This window comes from Micromys minutus, assembly GCF_963924665.1.
Source record: "Micromys minutus genome assembly, chromosome: 3".
In the NCBI taxonomy this organism is placed as follows: domain Eukaryota; kingdom Metazoa; phylum Chordata; class Mammalia; order Rodentia; family Muridae; genus Micromys; species Micromys minutus.
This window is the reverse complement of record NC_137972.1, coordinates 11900007-11918480: the sequence shown is the minus strand read 5'-3', so window position 1 is coordinate 11918480 and position 18474 is coordinate 11900007. Positions and strand designations below refer to the sequence as shown.

The following is an 18474-nucleotide window of genomic DNA, read 5'->3' as shown; positions in this document are numbered from 1 at the left end:
ACTGACTTTCCAAAGAAACTAGAAATTTTCATTTCACGAGTCCATAGGGAATGAGACTATTAGGCACTATGGCCTTGTAGAAGTGGGTGTGGCCTTGTTGGAGTGGGTGTGGCCTTTTGGGAAGAAATATGTCTCATTTCACTTTCTGCTGCCTGCCAATTGAGATGTAGAACTTTCTGCTCCTCCAGCACCACCTCTGCTTGAACATTGCCATACATCCTGCCATAATAATAATAGACTAGATCTCTATATTTGTAAGCCATCCCCAATGATGTTTTTAGATAAGAGTTGCCGTGGTCATGGTGTTTCTTCACAGTAACAGAAACCCTAACTAAGACAATGTCCCTGAACATTGACTAGATAAAGAAAAGGTAACATTCATACAGTGGAATATGATACAGTCATTAAAAAGTCAAAACCATGACATTCTCAAGGAAATGGATGGAACTATAAAAAGAAAAAAAGATCCTGACTGAGGTAACCCAGACCCAGACATACAAATCTGGTATGTATTTGTTTGTATGTGAGTACTATGTGAGGAATAGCTGCTGCTGTTAAGTCAATGAAACCCAAGAACCACACAAGTTAGGTATAAAATTAGGACTGGGGTGCCGTGGGAATGTTGCTGCTGCTGGTGGTGGTTGCGGTGGTAATAGTAGGGGTGTGTAGGTAGCTCTCTCCAGAAGTAAGGGAAATAGAATACATAGTTCTGGATGAATGAACAGGGGTGGGGGGTGGGGGGAGACTGCCATGGGAGGATCATGTGGGGAGTGAGAGGGAAGGAGACAGGAAAGGAATACCGGAAGAGACACTAAAAAGTAAGGCCCATTTGACATAGTAAAGAAACCTAATACAGTAGATTCTTTAAGAAAAAAAATCAGTGATCTAAATGAAATCATCAAAATAATTAGATAGACAGAGTCCCAACTTGCCATCTCTTACCAAATGAAGCTTCCTGTTCTAGGATTACGTTATACCTAATTGAATTGTAATCCAATGGCTCTCATGGGAATTCCCAAACAACCCAGGTGAGTAACAAATATTTTTGCAACCTACTTTTAATAAGATTCAACCTCTCCTCTAGCCCATCACCCAGCAGAGATAGTGGAAGAGAAAAGTTATTAGGATAGAGGGGAAGTGGACATGCTGAGCATTGTTCTTTGGGGGCAAGCTCATCTTTCTTAGCAGTTTAGTCTGTTGAAAACACTAAATACAAATCAGCAGCTACAGACCAATCCTGTAGGCAGGCAGACACCAAGCACGAGCCAGCAGCTTCAGTTTGTCCTCTGGGAAGAACTGCAAGGCTTGCCAACTGGCCTGATGTGAGGCCACAGAAGTAGCAAGAGACACCAGGAACCTCGGGAGCACTTCACTCAGTAGCGGCTTTATCACAACTTGAGATTGACAATGTTATGTAAGGCAAACTAATATGTCAAAGTCAGACAGAGAGGTGAAGAAAGGCTATACTGACACACTGAAATTCCTCCAGGGAAATTTTGGGTTGTTAGTCTCATTAATAAAACAATTTAGAGGGGGCTGGAGCAATGGCTTAGTGGTTAAGAGCACTGACTACTCTTCCAGAGGTCCTGAGTTCAATTCCCAGCAACTACATGGTGGCTCACAATCATCTGTAATGGGATTGATGCTCTCTAGAATGTACACACACACACACACACATATGTATAAATTTAGAAGTGGGCTTTGGGGAAGTTCAAGAACAATTTTATTAGTTAAATTATTTTATTTTTATTTACTTTGTGTGTATACATATGTGTGTGTGTGCACACATGCAGGCGCATATGCAGTGGTGCACATGTACAGTCCAGAAGTTCCCTCTTCCACCATCTGGATAATTGAACTTAAGGTATGAAGCTTGACACAGGCACCTGTATCCACTGAGCCATCTCAGCAGACCTTCATTTGTAGTATTTGGGAGAAAAGACAACAGGCGGAAAATTAGAAATCTCCATAGCTGCTGGAAGGAGACAGGTGGGTAAAAGGAAAAAGAGTCACCCTCACTTTTTTTTTTTTTCTTTTTTGAGACAGGGTCTCAGTCTGTAGCTCTGGTTACCTGGCACTTGCTATATAGACTAAGATAATCCCAAACTCATAGAGATCTATTGTGGCAAATATAAAAAGATGGCTTAACCTTTTATTCCACACCCCCCGCCCCCCTCCCCCCCCGCCAGTCTCACTCCATGGATGCTGCTCTAGTGTGGAGTTGAGTGTACACATTTGGTCCCCATACTACTTGGCACTCCAGGCTCCCTCTAACCATTCAGGCATGGTTCACTCCACCGCCCCATTGTTTCCATCCTGCATGGAGGTAACCGCCCCAGCATGTTTCATTTCTCCATTGCCTGGCACAGACATAACTCCAAAGCCCGGTAGATTATCAAACAGGTTTATAGGTTAAATTCTCAATCTACAAACCTTCTACATAATAAACTAACATCCAATGGACAAAGATACCAACTGCCATTTTATATGAGATACACTGACCTACAGAAACCCTCACAAATATTCATATCTACCTTTTGCCAATTACGGCCACCTGGATCTAGATCCTCCTTCTCGAGCTCCATCTTGATTCCTCCAGGAATCTCCTCTCTGCCTCCTGCCTCCACTTCTGCTGCTTCACCTTTATCTGCCTATTTCTCGCATGTCCAATCGCCTTATCATAAATCTGCAGAAATCCACCTGCCTCTCCTTCTGAGGGCCAGTATTAAGGGTGTGACAACCATACCTGGTGAGTCACACTTTGTAAGTTGGCCATGGAGGTCTGATCTGAAAGAAAGGAAGAAGCAAATTTAAGTCCTTTGAGTTAGATCTCTGAAAAGTGGGTAGGTTTATCAGGGAACATCTGTAAACTCCTGCAGCAGGGATAAGCTTATGGGAGGACTTATTGTCTTTTTTTTTTAAAAGATCTGTTTATTTATTATATATAAATACAATGTAACTGTCTTCAGACACACCAGAAGATGGCATCAGATTTCACTGCAGATACTTGTGAGTCACTATGTAGTTACTGGGATTAGAACTCAGGACCTCTGAAGAGCAGTCAGTGCTCCTAACTACTGAACCATCCCAGGACTGATTGTCTTAATACAGGGACATTTATTCCTCCTATCTTAGTGAATCAGCTTTCCTGATGCATGCTTCCCAAACAGGTGATATTTGAGCCCCATTGCATTAACCCTGATCCGGCTGTAAAGTTGTTAGCTGTTGCTATAGCTTGAGGGCCATGCCTATCTGCTCCTTTTGATGATGAACATGGACTGACCCTCTAAAACTCTAATCAAGCCCCAAATTAAATGTCTTCTAAGAATTTCCTTGGTTATAGTGCCTCTTTACAGCAACAGTAATTAACTTAAGACAAGGATGTTATTCCTAAGATGCACAAGCACACTTTTTTAGAATATTTACATATCTGCTCTACAGAAAAGCAAATGATCTATGCAAACCACACCAGACGTGCTTTTTCCTACACAAATATTACCCTGGTGATTTACATAATAACTCCACAATAGGCCTAGCCCACTCACTTGAAATTTGTTATCAGGAAAATCAGAAGTTCAAGGTTACCCTCCTCTATATTAGTAATTTGAGGTCTGGGCTATGTGAAATTCTGTCTCAGAAAACAAAACAATAAAATAAAAAATAAACACAAAAATAAAAATTCCAACATTTGATTACCAGTATTACCATGGCATACAACTATAATCTCAGCAATTGAGAGGTAAAGGTGATTTCAAGGTCACTTTTTGTGAGAGGCAGAGATTTGTGCTCACAGATGCAGCCTAGGAGAACTGGGAGTGTTAAACTCACAGTTTGTCTCTTCAAACAAAAGCATGCAAAACCTATTTTCTACCTACTAGGCTGGGAGCAAACAGCCCACTGACATTGTACTATTTGTGTAACACAGACCACAATAGACCCTCCTTAGACCCTTATCATGAGCTTGTAAACCTATAGAACCCATTAAAATGAACAGTGTCCTGTGTGGTCTAATCTATAGAAACCATCTTTTAAAACTGTTTATTCTTTGTGAATTTCATATCATGCACCCGATTCTACTGATCTTGTTCTCTCTTTGTACCTGCCCTTGCAACCTTCCCAAAATAACATTAAAAAAAAAAAAAAACTCACTGTGAAAGCTGTAGTTTGTGATAGGTGTCCCAAGGTAAACCTGTTGTCCACTTTTCACTTGCAAATGTTCATTACAATGGTCTAGTTTGAGGCCTCTGGCTCCTGCTATATTACCAATGCTGGATCCTCATTAGGACTCATCTCATATATTCTGCTGTTTCCCTGTGTCATTGAAATCCTGTAGCTTTGGACCTGTAGGACTGGCCCCTCCACGTGCTCCAGCAGTTCTTGGAGTTGAGGTGGGCCAACTCAAAGCCCTGGATTTGGATCTGGGTGGTAGCTAAGGTAGTTAGCCCACCAGATCTCCCAAACCCAGACCACCAGGGTGAGCTCTCCAGCATTGCACTGCCTAGCTCACCCAATGCCTCAACCAGCAATGGGTAGAGCCAGTTTTTCTCTTCTGTTCTTGGAGCCAGCTCGCCTGTACCCATCCCAGCAAAGCCAGGTCTGTTGTAGTGCCTAGGACAGGTTCAGTGCCTGCTCTCCCAAATGTTGTTGCATTGAGGGGCAGGGCCAGCTCTCCCACTCTCATGAACTCAGGGCCTGCTCTTCTGCCTGCCATAGGTAGGGTAGTGTGTGTGTCAAGGTATCTTTCCTCACCAACACTAAAACTTACCTCTATGTAAGATGCCATATGTACTTTACAAAGAGTTGCAATATTGTCGTGTCTTAAGCTTTGTTGTACACATGAGATTTAGTAACTTGTCACCAAGAAAATTTCCACCAAATTGTGCTGGACTTAAATATGAATATACCTAAAATAAATTATTCAGGGTCAAAACTCCGAAGTTTGAACCAACACTGGCTACGAAGTTGTGTTGATCCCAACTTACCTCTGATGAATCACTACTCTGATGGCTATGGCATTCCCAGAAACCACCTTAATGCTTTGCTGCATAGAAAATTGGAGGCATAACGTGCCTAAGGAGGTATAAAGTGACTTTCTATCCTTTGCTTCTGACCCTATAGCCTCACAATGATAATGCCTAAGCATACTTGTCTTGCCATCTATAAACTCCTTAAGGATGGTGGCTAGAAACGGTATCTGAATGCCCGAATAACCTTAGCTGGCAGACAAGAATGTGTCTAACCTTCATGTAATAAAGTCTACACAGCAGATCAAGTCGAGAGCCTATGGAATAGAGCAATTTTCCTGGAGATATTTCTTCTGGTACCTAACTGGTGAGGTCATCCTTTACCTCCACCCGCCTCTGGAGATTATTCCTGCCACCCTGTGCTGCAGCCATTCTGAGACTGGCAGACCTCCCCACAAAGATCTGGAGGGTGAAGACCTACAGGAATAATGACAGGGGTTGGGGTGAATAGAGGTAGTTACAGAGGGAGTACTGTGTCCTTAGGACTGACAAGAAAGAGAAGGGAAAAAGAAGTGTTCCCAGGCATAGTAGTACATGTCTGTAGCATTTAGTTTCAGCACTCAAGAGGCTGAGGGAGGTGATCTCTGTGAGTTCCAGGCCAGAATTCCAAGCCAGCCAGAGCTACATGATGACAGACCCTATCTATCTGTGTGGTCCGGGCCTTCCAGATAGCGCAAGGTCACATCTGCTTCCAGCCTCCTGGGCAGAAAACAGGTTATGATTATTAGTGTACAGGCAACTCCATTGGCTTGCCTTCAGGAACCTAGCAGCTGTTTATTTTATGAACTGCCCCTGCCAGATAAGCCAGGTTTATGTAGCAAGTAAAAGGACCCACTGCCACCCTAGCTCTCTCTGTTTTTGGCTCCCCCTCTCTGCCCCCTCTCTGCACTCAGCACTCTCTTGCTCTCTCTACCCCTTCCAGGTCCTCATTCCTCTCCCCTCCCCCAGAAATCTTCTTTTACCCCTAATATGTTGCACGGCACAGTTTTTCAGGGGTGCACCTTGGCTTGGTCCACGGAAGGTGCCCTAGCCACATTGTATTTTATAACAATGATGGAATCTCAATACTGACTGTCAACTTAACGGGATCTAAATTTATCCAGGAAACAAATCTCTGAGCTGTGGACAGCTGGGTGAAGGATGCACACTGCTGATCATCGGGGCTGGCTCTCAGTTCTGCTCAGTAAAAGTTCTTGGATGAGAACAAAGAACAGGCAAAACTTCTCTTTCCTTCTTGTTCAAATGTGAAGGAGTAAAATGGGAGTTTCCAGCTTTGTGCCTGTGCCACCACAAAGCCACCTGCACCACCTTACTTTCTCAGTCTTGTTGGACTGTCTCCCCTCCAACTGTGAGCCAAATCAATTCTCTCTGTCAGATATTTGGTCATAGAAATAGGAACAATGGGTAATCTTATGAAACATAATGTGGCAAGGGGGTGGTACCTTTGGGTCCAAGCCAAGGTGCAACTCTTGAGAAATTATGCCTCGAAACAGATCTGGTGTAAAAGGTTGACTGCAGGAGGGGAGAGGAATGAGGCCCTGGGGAAGGGATAGAGGCACTGAGAGTCATGTAGACAGGCTGGGAGCAGAGAAAAAGGAGGCAGAAATGAAAAGAGAGAGGGTGTGCACAGAGACAGGGAATTCCAGAAACAGAGAAAGACACAGGAGGGCAGAGAAAGAAAGAGGTCTGAAATGGCTGGGGACCCTTTTATCATTGTACTCACCTGGGGAGTTGGAGGTGGTCTGGTGGCAGGGATGAGACTGAGGACAGGTCAGCAGAACACCTGTTTGCTGACAGGCACACTGCATACACAGCACATTATTGCTGCCTTATGTAAAGACTCAACTCCATCTCCTTGTTTGTTTTTTATTTTTTTAATTTGCTTATTTGTTTATTATATTTTGCAGCTGTGGACAAGGCGCTCGGTCTTGTGTATATTAGCAATAAATCTGTATTTCAGGAAGTGAGGGGCCAGAAGTAGTTGAACAGACCTTCAGTTTTAGGGAAGCAGAAGCTGCCTTCTGAGTTTGAGAACTACATAGAACCCTGTCTCAAATAAACCAACCAAACAAACAAGGGGAGGGGTAGTGGGAGGGAGGGAGGGAGGAAAAAGAGCAAAACAAAAACTTCAGTTGGATAAAAGAAAAAAAAAAGAGTAATATATACTGGCAATATTCCTTAGAAATTGCCACACCCTTACTTCCTGCTTGGGAAGCAATGTCCTTGACTAACCTGTTAGACTGCTTTCATCTCTTTCACTCTGTATGGAATTAACACATTTATTGGAAGTACCCGGAGCCTCCTTTGTGATTAGGCACAAACTACACCCAGTCACCAATTTCCAACACAAAGAGATCCCGAGCTTGTGGCTCACCGGGATCATATAGTGGTTAATGCTCTGTGTTGTGGGTGCTGCAACTTTAGTTCAAACCTGAGCCTTGGGCCCAATATTGTGTTTTATAAAAATGAAAGAACCAGGATATATTTGGTAGAGACACGGTATGATGAGGTAGAGAAAAGGAGGAGGGGAATAGGGAGAGAGGGAACAGAGAGGCTAAGAGAATAAAGAGGAGGAGAGAGTGAGGAGGGAGCAAACAGCCTCTTCTATAGTGAGTCAGGCATACCTTGCTGTTGCCAGGTAACTGTGGGGCAGAGTCTAGAAGGAATGCTAACAAGGAATCTAGAAAGAGCAGCATGTAGTTCTGCAGGAGTGATTTTCATGGCAAAAAAAGAGGAAGTCCATGAAATGGATGAATTGGTAAGTCCTGGTTGGATGTGTTAGTCAATGTAGACAAATCAGTAAATTTGATAGCTGGACCTTGGTGGTCAGCATCAGGAATGAATCAGACATGAGTAATTGTTCAAATAAAAACTCTAGTGGGGAATCCAGTGGTTCAGCAAAAGGAAAGGGTAGGGGAGGGACAGAACTCCCTAACGCCGGCACAAGTTTTGACATTTTGGGCCTGGTTGAGCTCTTCATTTCTTATCCTTCAATAGCCCTGTCTTCAGTAACAGCCAATGGGACACGTTTCCATGTGCATGCTCCATGAAGCCCGGCATCATGACCCGTTTGCTGCTGTCTCCATCCCTGCTCAAAGGCAGCCGCCATTTTGTGACTCCCACACCCTAAATTGTGTCCCACTCAAAATTCCTATTATGTATACATTTATGTATGTGCAGGTGTGGAACCTTAAAGACAACTTTTAGGAGTCAGTTTGAGGCAGGCAAGCACAGCCTCCATCTGTTTCTGAGGCAAGGTCCCTAGTTTCCTTCTGCTGGGTTGAACACTCTAGGTTAGTTAGTATTAGGATAAAGCAGTGGAAAGGGTGGCTTGGTGGGTTGGAGCCAAGGAACACCACAAAGTCACACCATGCAACAGATCTAGCACAGGAGTGGTTTTTTGGGGGGAGGTTGGAGAACAAAAGAGAGATTGGGAGCTAAGGAGAATGAACAAGACAGAAAGAATGAGAGAGAGAGAGAGAGAGAGAGAGAGAAGGGAAGAAGTAGGAGGAGAGAAGGAATAGGAGAATAGGAGAAGATGGAGAGAGGGAGAAAACAAGAAACAGTAAACAAGGAGAGAGAGAAAGAGAAGAAAAGGAGGAATGGGGAGGGGGAGGAAGAGGGGAGGAGAGAGAGAGGAAAAAAGGGGGGAGAGAGATGGGGAGGAAGAGAGAGACAGCTCACATGCGAGCTAGCCATGACCTTATAAAGAGTGCACAAGTTAGTGCACAACCCAAAGCAACCATGGAAATGCACCACTCCTGGCACAGTCGAGCGATGACTTAAGCTGCTGCAACTGAGTCACTGAAAGGCAGGCTGGAGAACCACCAAATTTAACACATTTAACAGCAGTCCTATGAGCTTTTAAGCAACTCTATTTTGCCTCACGGCTCATCCTGGGAGCACCAAGATTGCAGACGTGTGCTGTAACGCCTGACTTTCGACAGGACTCCAGCGATCTCTGTTTAGGTTCTGGCTTGTGTGTGCATGGCACATTTTTACCTACTCAGTCACCTCTGCACCCAAATCCTTGCTGAAGCAGGATATGGTGGTCACTTGCCTGTAATCCCAGCTCTTGGGGGGCAGAGTAAGAAGAATCAGAAGTCCATGGTCTTCCCAGTTGCCATGCTGAATTGAAGGAAGAAAGAAAGAATGAAAGAAAACTATGTTGAATCCCTAACCTCCATGTGACTACTTTTGAAAACAGCAGCTTGAGGGAGGGGACTGAGGTTAAGTAAGTGTACAAAGGTGAGTTCCCAATCCAGCATGACTGATATCTTTAGAAGAAAAAGCGACTCCAGAGATGTGTCCGATATAGAGAGCCCTCAAGGAGACACATTAAGGATACAACCACCAGAAAACAGAGAATTGAGGTCTCAGGGGAGATGAAGTCTGGTCATATGTTATCCAGAACGCCCAGCCTCCGAACCAAGAGCATGTGATGTTCTGCCATTAAAGCTCCCAAGCCAGACACAGATGACTAACACATTCCCTTACGTTTGCTGTCTCAGAAGTTCCTCTTTAAGCAACATTTTCCATGACTGTATCTGGGTCCGATTTTGAAGAATTGTGATCTTAGGTAACACACTGTTTATCCAGTCCTTGAGATGTTGGTCAACTGAGAACCACCCACATTCCAGAACTAGGCGCTCCTCCACCCCCCACTCAGCCTTCAATGACTCAGAGGCAATGGCCCTCTCTTCAGTAACAGCCAATGGGACACGTTTCCATGGGCATGCTCCATGAAGCCCGGCATCATGACCCGTTTGCTGCTGTCTCCATCCCTGCTCAAAGGCAGCCGCCATTTTGTGACTCCCACACCCCAAATAAATGTCTTGTGTGAGGTCTCCCTCACGATGTGTGCTATTCTTCGGTTTCACTCAGATCACCAAAATACTCTTTAACTGTAAAAGACTTTCACTTTCTACCTATGCAGATGTGGGAATTTCTTTAAGCTTTGAATATACTCATAAATTTTTATATTCAATATAATTATTCCAAGTGTAATTTCTTTTTTACATATTTTCAGTTAATTCCTCAGCTAAAATTAATTATTTTTAAGTCTTAAAATTTGTGTTTTGCTTACTGTACTGTTAGAGACAAAGAACCATCCCAGTAAGTAGCTTGGTGAGGACATTCTTCCTGCTAAAAGGGAGCACCAACACCCAAAGCAGCTAAGCAAGCACATTGGGCCACAGTGGCCATCTTTGATCCCTCACATAGGTGATGGTTTCTCTTCCCACTGGTGGAAGCTCAGCTTCACAGTTTGATATGATTGTCTAATTGGTACAAAGTGGGAGAGGGAAGAAAAGAAGGGTCCTAGACTAACTTTGATAGGAAAAAGCAGAAGTTCTCACACGCCATTCAAACATTTTGTTCCCAGTATAAGGGCAACTACTTTAAAATTGCTGGAAACAGATGTAAATGAGAGAAAATGTCTATGAATTTCTGAGAATTAATGTTTTTTGTGAAACATGAACTTTATCCTGCTAAAGTCACAGTTTTTAGCTGCTGGGTAGAATTAATTCCAACTTGAGGTGCAAAATCTATTGTCCTTTATTGGCAGGAGTACAAATGACCAATTTCACTTTAGAACCTCTAATAGAAGCTCTATTATCCAAGTGGGAGTCCCTACTGTTCTCTACTGTCTGTTTCTTGTCTTTCAGGCTTAGTGCGATGAAGCTGCTGCTGTACACCAAACCATTAACATTTTCCATCAGGTACTCTAAACGCACAACTTCAACCAGCATGTGGTCTCCTTCGCCTACTAAAGTGGATAAACGTTTGGTACCACATTAACAGTTCTTTGATAATGATAGTAGACTGCATCATTTCTCTGGTTGTCAGGTTTAGTACCACATTTTTGACTTCTTGTTTGAAGTCAAGAACACACACACACAAACACATCTACTTCCAAAATTGGAATCCACAACAGATCAAAATAACGGAATATACCAAAGTCCAATTTATGAACCAGTGGTTTATCAGGGTTACTTAAAGGAGCAAGGATGAATCAGAGTGGCTGCATTGCCAAAAGCCACCCTAACCCAGATGACAGTTGTGACAGCTGCAAGCATGGAGGTCTTAGCACACCTTGCAGGTAACTTGGCAGGTGGCTCAGCTCTTTAGAATTTCTTCTCTCCGACTGCAGCATGATTGGTCAGTCCCCTCCCCCAGCCAGCAGCTGTGCATGCTTCTGTGACCTGAGTAAGCCACTCACTAGTAAGCCTCATAAATTGTATCTTTCCCAGACTTTGTGAAGTTTGTTTACTTGCTGAGACTCTCAAACTGCCCTCCCCACTTCCTGGAGAGACTATTTCAATTCCTGGAATTGTTGTCAACAGTCCTTAATCCTGTATCCCTTAGGAACCCATTCAGGAGCTCAGAATATCCAGGGCCCGAATCCAATCCATAACAACCCTGAAAACACAACGAAGACAGTTTTCCACAAGTGCACACACATGTTCCTTGGAACTCAGTTTGGCTACTTCTAACTTAAAGGGATGCTTTCTTCAAACACTGTGACAATAAAGGTTAATTACCGAACTACCCCTGCCCCCCAAAGATGTAAGAAAGGGGAGAACAACCCTCAGAAATTCTCAGTTTTTTTTTTCTTGTTGGTGTGAAAAAATGCCTGACAGAAACCATTTAAGGGAGGAAGGATTCGTCGGGACCACAGTTAGAAGGAACACACGGCTGGCGAGGCATTTCAGTATAATGCGAGGGAGCGGTCATTTTTGCACTCATCTCGCGTGCTTCTTGTTCCTCTGTCTGGACCTAGTCTAGTTCTTGGGACGCTTTCGTTCACATTCAGGTGGCTCTAGGCATGTACCGGAGTTGCACAGCTTTGATTGCAGGGTGGGTGTGGTGATTTCACTGAGACATGCCCACGCAGGCTCGAGAATTTGAGGACTTGGTCTAAAGTTGGTGGCACTGTTTGAGAAGGTTTTGGGGTCGGGGCTCTGAAGGAGGAAGTAGGTCACTGGAGGCTGGGTTTGGGAGTTTAAACTTGCTCTGCTTTCGGCGTGCCCTTTCTACTTCCTGATGACTACGTCACAATCTCCTAGTTTCCTGCCCCTTCTGCAATGCCAGCCACTTGCCGCCATGATGGAGAACCTTAGATAGGTGATTGATTCCTGATATCTGGAATGATACTGCTTTGAAAAAAAAATCTTTGAAAAAGAGGTACTTGTTTTAGGCTCACAAGGAAACTGAGCCGGAAGTACAGAGAATGTTCCTCCCGACCCCCCTGATTCCCCTTCCCCCACAGCTTCTCCCATCTTTAATGGGTAACTTTTTGTATATACCACATACAAGTAAAATACAACCTGTTTTTTGTTTGTTTGTTTTGGTTTTTGGATTTTTTTGTTTTTTTAAGACAAGGTTACTCTGTGTAACAGCCCTGGCTGTCCTGGACTCAGGATTACAGTTAGGGTTAGTCCAGGCTGGCGTTGAACTCAGAGATCTGCCTGACTCAGCATTCTGAGTGTTGAGATTAAAGGAGTGTGCCACCAGGCCTGAGTACCCAGTCTTTTGTTATCATCATTAATGAAACAAAACTTAGCTACATACAAAGCCAGTTAGTTCACTATGACAGAAAGAAATCTTGGTGTATGGGTTTTTTGTTTTTGATTCTTTTCTTCAGAGTTTCACTATGTACTCTGAGCTGGCTTGGAACTTGGTACAAAGTCTACGTTGGCCTCAAACTCACAAGATCTGCCGGTCATTGTCTCCTAAGCACTGAAATAAAAAGTGTGTGCATACTCAGCTGGCCCTTAATACATCTAAAATATGTTTATATTATTATCCTGGGGCATATGGATATCATATGTACACATTCACATGTCACAGAGTGTAAGTGGAGGTCAGAGGACAACGTTATGGAGTGGATTATCATACCGTTAGATGGGTTCTGCAGATGACAGACTCTGTCAGGCTTATACAGGAAGCACCTGTATCCACTGAGACATTTTAGTGGCCCTTCTTTGTTTTCTGTAGTGTTTGTTTTGAAACAGGGACTTAGTATTTAACCTAGGTTGGCCTTGAACTCATACCACTCAATACATTAGCCTTCTCAAAATTGGAATTAGGAATTTATCCCACTACTCCTTAGTTAGGGTTTCTATTCCTGCATAAAACATCATGACCAAGAAGTAAATTGTGGAGGAAAGAGTTTCTTCAGCTTACACTTCCACATTGCTGTTCATCACCAAAGGAAGTCAGGACTGGAACTCAAGCAGGTCAGGAAGCAGGAGCTGATGCAGAGGCCATGGAGGGATGTTACTTACTGGCTTGCTTCCCCTGGCTTGCTCAGCCTGCTTTCTTATAGAACCCAGGTCTACCAGCCCAGGGATGGCACCACCCATAATGGGCTGGGCCAGGGATGGCTCCACCCACAATGGGCTGGGCCTGCCCCCCTTGATCACTATTTGAGAAAATGCCTTACAGCTGGATCTCATGGAGGTGTTTCCTCAACTGAGGCTCCTTTCTCTGTGATAACACCAGCTTGTGTCAAGTTGACACAAAACCAGCCGGTACAACTCCTTAATATGCAGTGGACTTTTAAGAACTAAAGGTATTCTAATTTCCTTTTTTAGTGGCAAGACACACTAAACAAAATCACCTTGTGAAGGAAAGAATTTATTTGGTTTACACTTTCAAGTCATAATCCATCACTGAGAAAAGTCAGGCAGGAACTCAAACGGGATCTTGAAACAGAAACCACAGGAGAACACTGCTTGCATTGGCTCATACTCAGCCAGCTCTCTCATGTAGCTCAAGCTCACCTTCCAAGGGGATGGTGCTACCCACAGTGGGCTGGGTTCTCCTCCATCAATTAACAAAACAATCCCTAACTGACATGCCTACAGGTTAATTTGATCTAGGTAATTCCTAAGTTGAGGCTTTCTACTCAGAGGACTGTCGGTAGTGTCGAACTGACAAAGCTAAGCTGACAAAACCCAATGCTCTTTACATTTTCCTGTATTTATATGATTAATACATTTAAATAGTCAGGTGGTATTGGTGCTTACCTGCACTTGAGAGACAGAGGCAAGCTAGATTTTTTTTTTTTTTTTTTTTCAGTGTTTGGGACCTTATTACCGTCCTTTACTGCAGCAGAAGCCCCAGACCCTCCTTCAGTACAATGGTGGTCAGCACAAGAGGGCACCTCCAAGATGGCTCCCAACCAAATTTAACTGGCCAGAAGGCAAAGAGAGAATTAAATTCCACTGGGACCCAGACCCAGACCCAGACTTGACCCAGCCATGGCAAAATCCTTAAAGTTCCTGAAGTCAATCAACAGCCAGAACTGGGTTCCAGTCAGAGGTCCTTGGAGTCAATCCAGGAGTCAACAATGACAAAAATCTCAGCCCGAGGCTACATCTGGGACAGGCAAGGATCTTTGCCTGAACCTAGTCTTTGGTGTAAGGCAGAGCCAAGTTCAATCCAAATCCTTAGACACACTAGGTCAGTGGAATTCATTATTTCTGCTCCACACAGGTCAGCTGAACAAGTCTTCCTCTCTGAGGTGCAGTCTACAGGCCTAATGATCCTTGAAAAGTTAACTGATCCAGTTCCCATGGAGAGCCAAGGCCTGACTCCAGGTGTTGGCCACCTCAAACGCTGATGGTCCGGAAGACGGTGAAACCTGACAGGGCAGTGCTGATCAAGACCCCAGGGCACTGTGGGTGCCAATGCAGCTCCTTCAGGTCAGTCTCACCTTGGTGCACAAACAGCAACTGCTGGGGAAGTGCGGCCAGCCCAGGGTCCGTCTCTGTCTCACCTGCCTCTGGGTCCCCGCTCAACAGCCAGGTCCCATTGTGTGATCTGGTTGTCAGCACCTGAGGCTTGCAAAGACTCCACTCTCCTGAGGGTGCCATTGAACAGAGGTCACCGGGGCCATGTGTTGCTTGAAGGTGGCCACAGGGAAGCCAGACTTGAATTGTCGCAGGTCCCAGACTTTGAGGGCCCCATCATCCCCACCACTGAGTAGGAAGGGTTCCCTGCGGCTCCAGCTGATAACATTGACATCCCCATTATGGGCAGAGGTGAGCATGCAGGCCTTGCCTGGGGCTGCTCAGACGTCCCAAATGCGAATGGAGGCATCCGCAGAGCAGGAGGCAAACACCGTGTCCTCAGTGGGTGACCACTGCAGATCCTCCACAGATCGTGTATGGCCCACAAATGGCCTCTGGTCCACATTCCAGGAACCACCATCCGTAGGTGTCCAGAGGTGAATATTCTTCTGACCGTCACCAGTCAACAAACGGCCGGGTACCCGAGGGGACCAGTCAAAAGCAAAGCCTTCACTCACATGGCCGGTACAGGAGAAGATGGGTTTTACTCGGGCCTGCTCATCTCGGAGAAAGATGGCCAGGACCTGGGGGTCATCTACCACCTGCAGGAGCCGCCGCAGTGCAAACACCTCCAGCTGGCCCTTCTCTGACCAGACTCCAGCCACAGCCTCCAAGATACCCGAACTCGGTTGATGCCACCGTAGTGGGGAACCATGGCCAGCTCCAGCTGAGGTTTTCCGATCCTCTTCATCTTCCTCATCGTCATCACTGCCCTCTGAGGGTGTCGGCCTGGTTCCATGGAGATTGTGCATCCGAAGTATCATCAGTCTATTGCTCTGGGCGCTCTCCGCCTGGGTTCCCGCGCACAGGTAAAGACTGAGAGGGAGCTCTGGCCGGTTTTCGCCCAGGTGATCTCCGACTATGTCAAAGCTGAGACAAGGAGCGCCAGTTTGCGCACGATGGTACAGCACGTAAGCCTCTTCATCCATTACCAGGTCCTCCCCTTCGCCCAGTGGCGGCCCTTTGCCGGGCAAGTAGACCTGGGACTGGCCTTCGGATCCTGGGTCGCAGGTTTCAGCCTCCATGGGCTCCCCAGTTTCACCCGTGTGCCTCTGGCCCTTGCACGCCGCCATCTTCGAACCTTCTTGTCTAAGTTCCAGGATAGTCAGAGCTAACTAGAGAGACTATGTCTCAAAAGAGAAAAAAAAAACCAAACAATTACAAATGTTTGAATAATAGCTAAGCATAAATCAATAGTATTTTTGATGCACATTTGAGTATATAAACTATGTAATTAAGTAAGTTGGTCTTTGTCTGTGGATTCTGGGTCTGTAGTTTCTGAACCTACAACTGAGACTTTGAAACATGAAGACTAAGATAAAATAATCCACCCAAGACTCAGGCCACCATCGTTGTTATGATCTATTATTATTATTTTTAATGTTTGCTTTTTTTTTTGAGACAGGGTGTCTTTGTGTAACCTTGGTTGTCCTGGAACTTGCTTTATAGACCAAAGTACCCTCAGAGATCCACCTACCTCTGCTTCCCGAATGCTGAGATTAAAAGCATGCACCACCACATCTAGCTTTGACCACAATTACTAGGCCAATTGAAGGTATAAATGCCCTTTTATTTTTTTTGGTCAGTGACCAAGAGTGGCCTAGTGCCTCAGAAAGATGCCACAGCTCAGGGACATGAGATTTTTAAAGGGAAAAGACTATACAGGCCACCATTCCACTGGTCTTAGATGATGGTCTGAGTAAATTTACAATGCGTGTCCTCCACCCCCATGGGTCATTGAGCACCGGTGGTCTCAGGATGAGGAGAAACAGGGTCTCTCGGGTGGCAGTGAGTAGGGCACGTATATATGACCCAGGAGACTGTTCAGGTAGACAGTTTCTTGCAATCTCTGAGCTAACTTTTATACCTCAAGTCAAGGAGGGGGAGGGGAAAAAAGGCCAAAGGAGGAAGTGCTGCAGTGGGGGCAGGGACTTTCCAAGTTTATCAGCTAGATTAGCAGACTGCATGTCACATGACTTCTCAGAAGCTAGTTCTCTGGTGGGGAAAACAGAAGTCTAACTGGTCTTATCCTGACAATGTCTTTGTCTTTATGGTGGTGAGAAGGCCCAAGCCTGATTTGGGTAGGGAGTAGGCCTCACTTCTGCTGGGCTCTCTGAACAATGTTCAGGGTATGGGCAAGACTCTACCAATCCTTATCTGGCTTGGGAACCCTCAGCAACACGGTTTCAGCAAAACACAGTAGTTATTTCAGTCACCACGTGACAGTAAATCGTGACTCATAATCTTTTCACATATTTAAATTTATGTTTAGTTTGTACGAGCACTAATTACTTTGGTCAGTGCATTTGGACCATGGTCAGAGTTCCAGACAATCTCTTCAGTGTGTTGCTGAGGTGAATTGTGATCTTGAATGGTGAATAGAGGCTTGAAAACATTCTAAGCAGACACAAAGTGAAGTCAGGACTTCAGGGAGACCAAAGAATGAAGGCTCAGTTTAGAAAAAGTTACAGTCAGCCCTGGAGCTCATTCCAACATTCTGAGTAGAATCTTACATTTTTTTTTGGGGGGGGGAGGGCAGATTTCTCTCTGTCACTAGCTGTTAACCTTCTTAATGTTGTGACTCTATAATACCCTTCCTCATGCTGTGGTTGAACGAAGAGAAGAAATAAGAAGAAAAGAAAAGGAAAGGACGTGAGTGCTACTAGCTATGGCGAAGGAGAAAGATTTATAGATTCGTGAAGAGCATAGTTGGAGGTAGCCATGTCTGGGAGAGTCTGCCTCCCAAGCGCTGAGATTAAAGGGGTGTGACATCACACCTGGTTCACGAGAAGCAAATTTTGAAGCAATGTGTTCTTGGTTTTCTCCAGGGAGATAATTTTCATCCCCAAAGTGAAGAAAAACCATGAGGAATTGTGTAGGAAGTGTGGGCCCAAACTTGGTCCTCAGTGAGCTCGAGTTTCTGTCTCATGTTGTAGCTCAGAATGGATTCCTAAAACCACGCTTCTCCTGCTTCAGCCTTCCGAAGACCGGTCTTCCAAGTGTGAGTTACCACACAGCTCGTTGGGACGTTCTAAACCGATGGTCTGCAGCCTGTGACTTATGATCATTTTGTCAAGCATGAGTCAACATTCACTCAGCTGAAGGTGTGGGACCCAAGGTCAGTGGTGGCCTTCTGACTCGAAGTAGGTCAGCTAATCGCTGTGCAGGACAGGACTTGCCTTCCTGCCTCCCACAGTCAGCTTTCAGGAAAATTCCACTCTCATTCCTCAAGGCCTGAAGAGTAGCTGCTTAATCTAGCTTTTCACGTTAACACTATTAGATACTGTTGGTTTGGTTTAGACTCATTCTGCTCCTGAGGATGACCTTACACTTCTGAGTCTCAGGCATCTACCTCCCAGTAGCTAAGATTGCAGGTACGTACCACCATACCCAGTTTATGGGGGTGCTAGGGATCAAAAACTAGGGAGCTCTCTGCCTACTGAGACATTGTCCCCAATCTTCATAGCTCTCTTTTATTCGATTGGGTTAACACTAGCTTTCTGAGGCTGACCCATTTCTTCTTCCCTAACATTTTGCATCAATCCCTATTCTTGTTTCTCTCCTGAGCCATCTCAGTAGTCCAGACAGGCCTG

At 44.9% G+C, this 18474-nt stretch overlaps 1 pseudogene across 1 annotated transcript; it reads right to left on the bottom strand.

Moving 5' to 3' along the window:
• Positions 1–14641: 14641 nt before the first annotated feature.
• On the bottom strand, positions 14642–15954 carry LOC308418576 (glutamate-rich WD repeat-containing protein 1-like; annotated as a pseudogene). Its single transcript has one exon. The product of its transcript is annotated as a glutamate-rich WD repeat-containing protein 1-like (transcript).
• Between the last annotated feature and the right edge of the window lie 2520 nt (positions 15955–18474).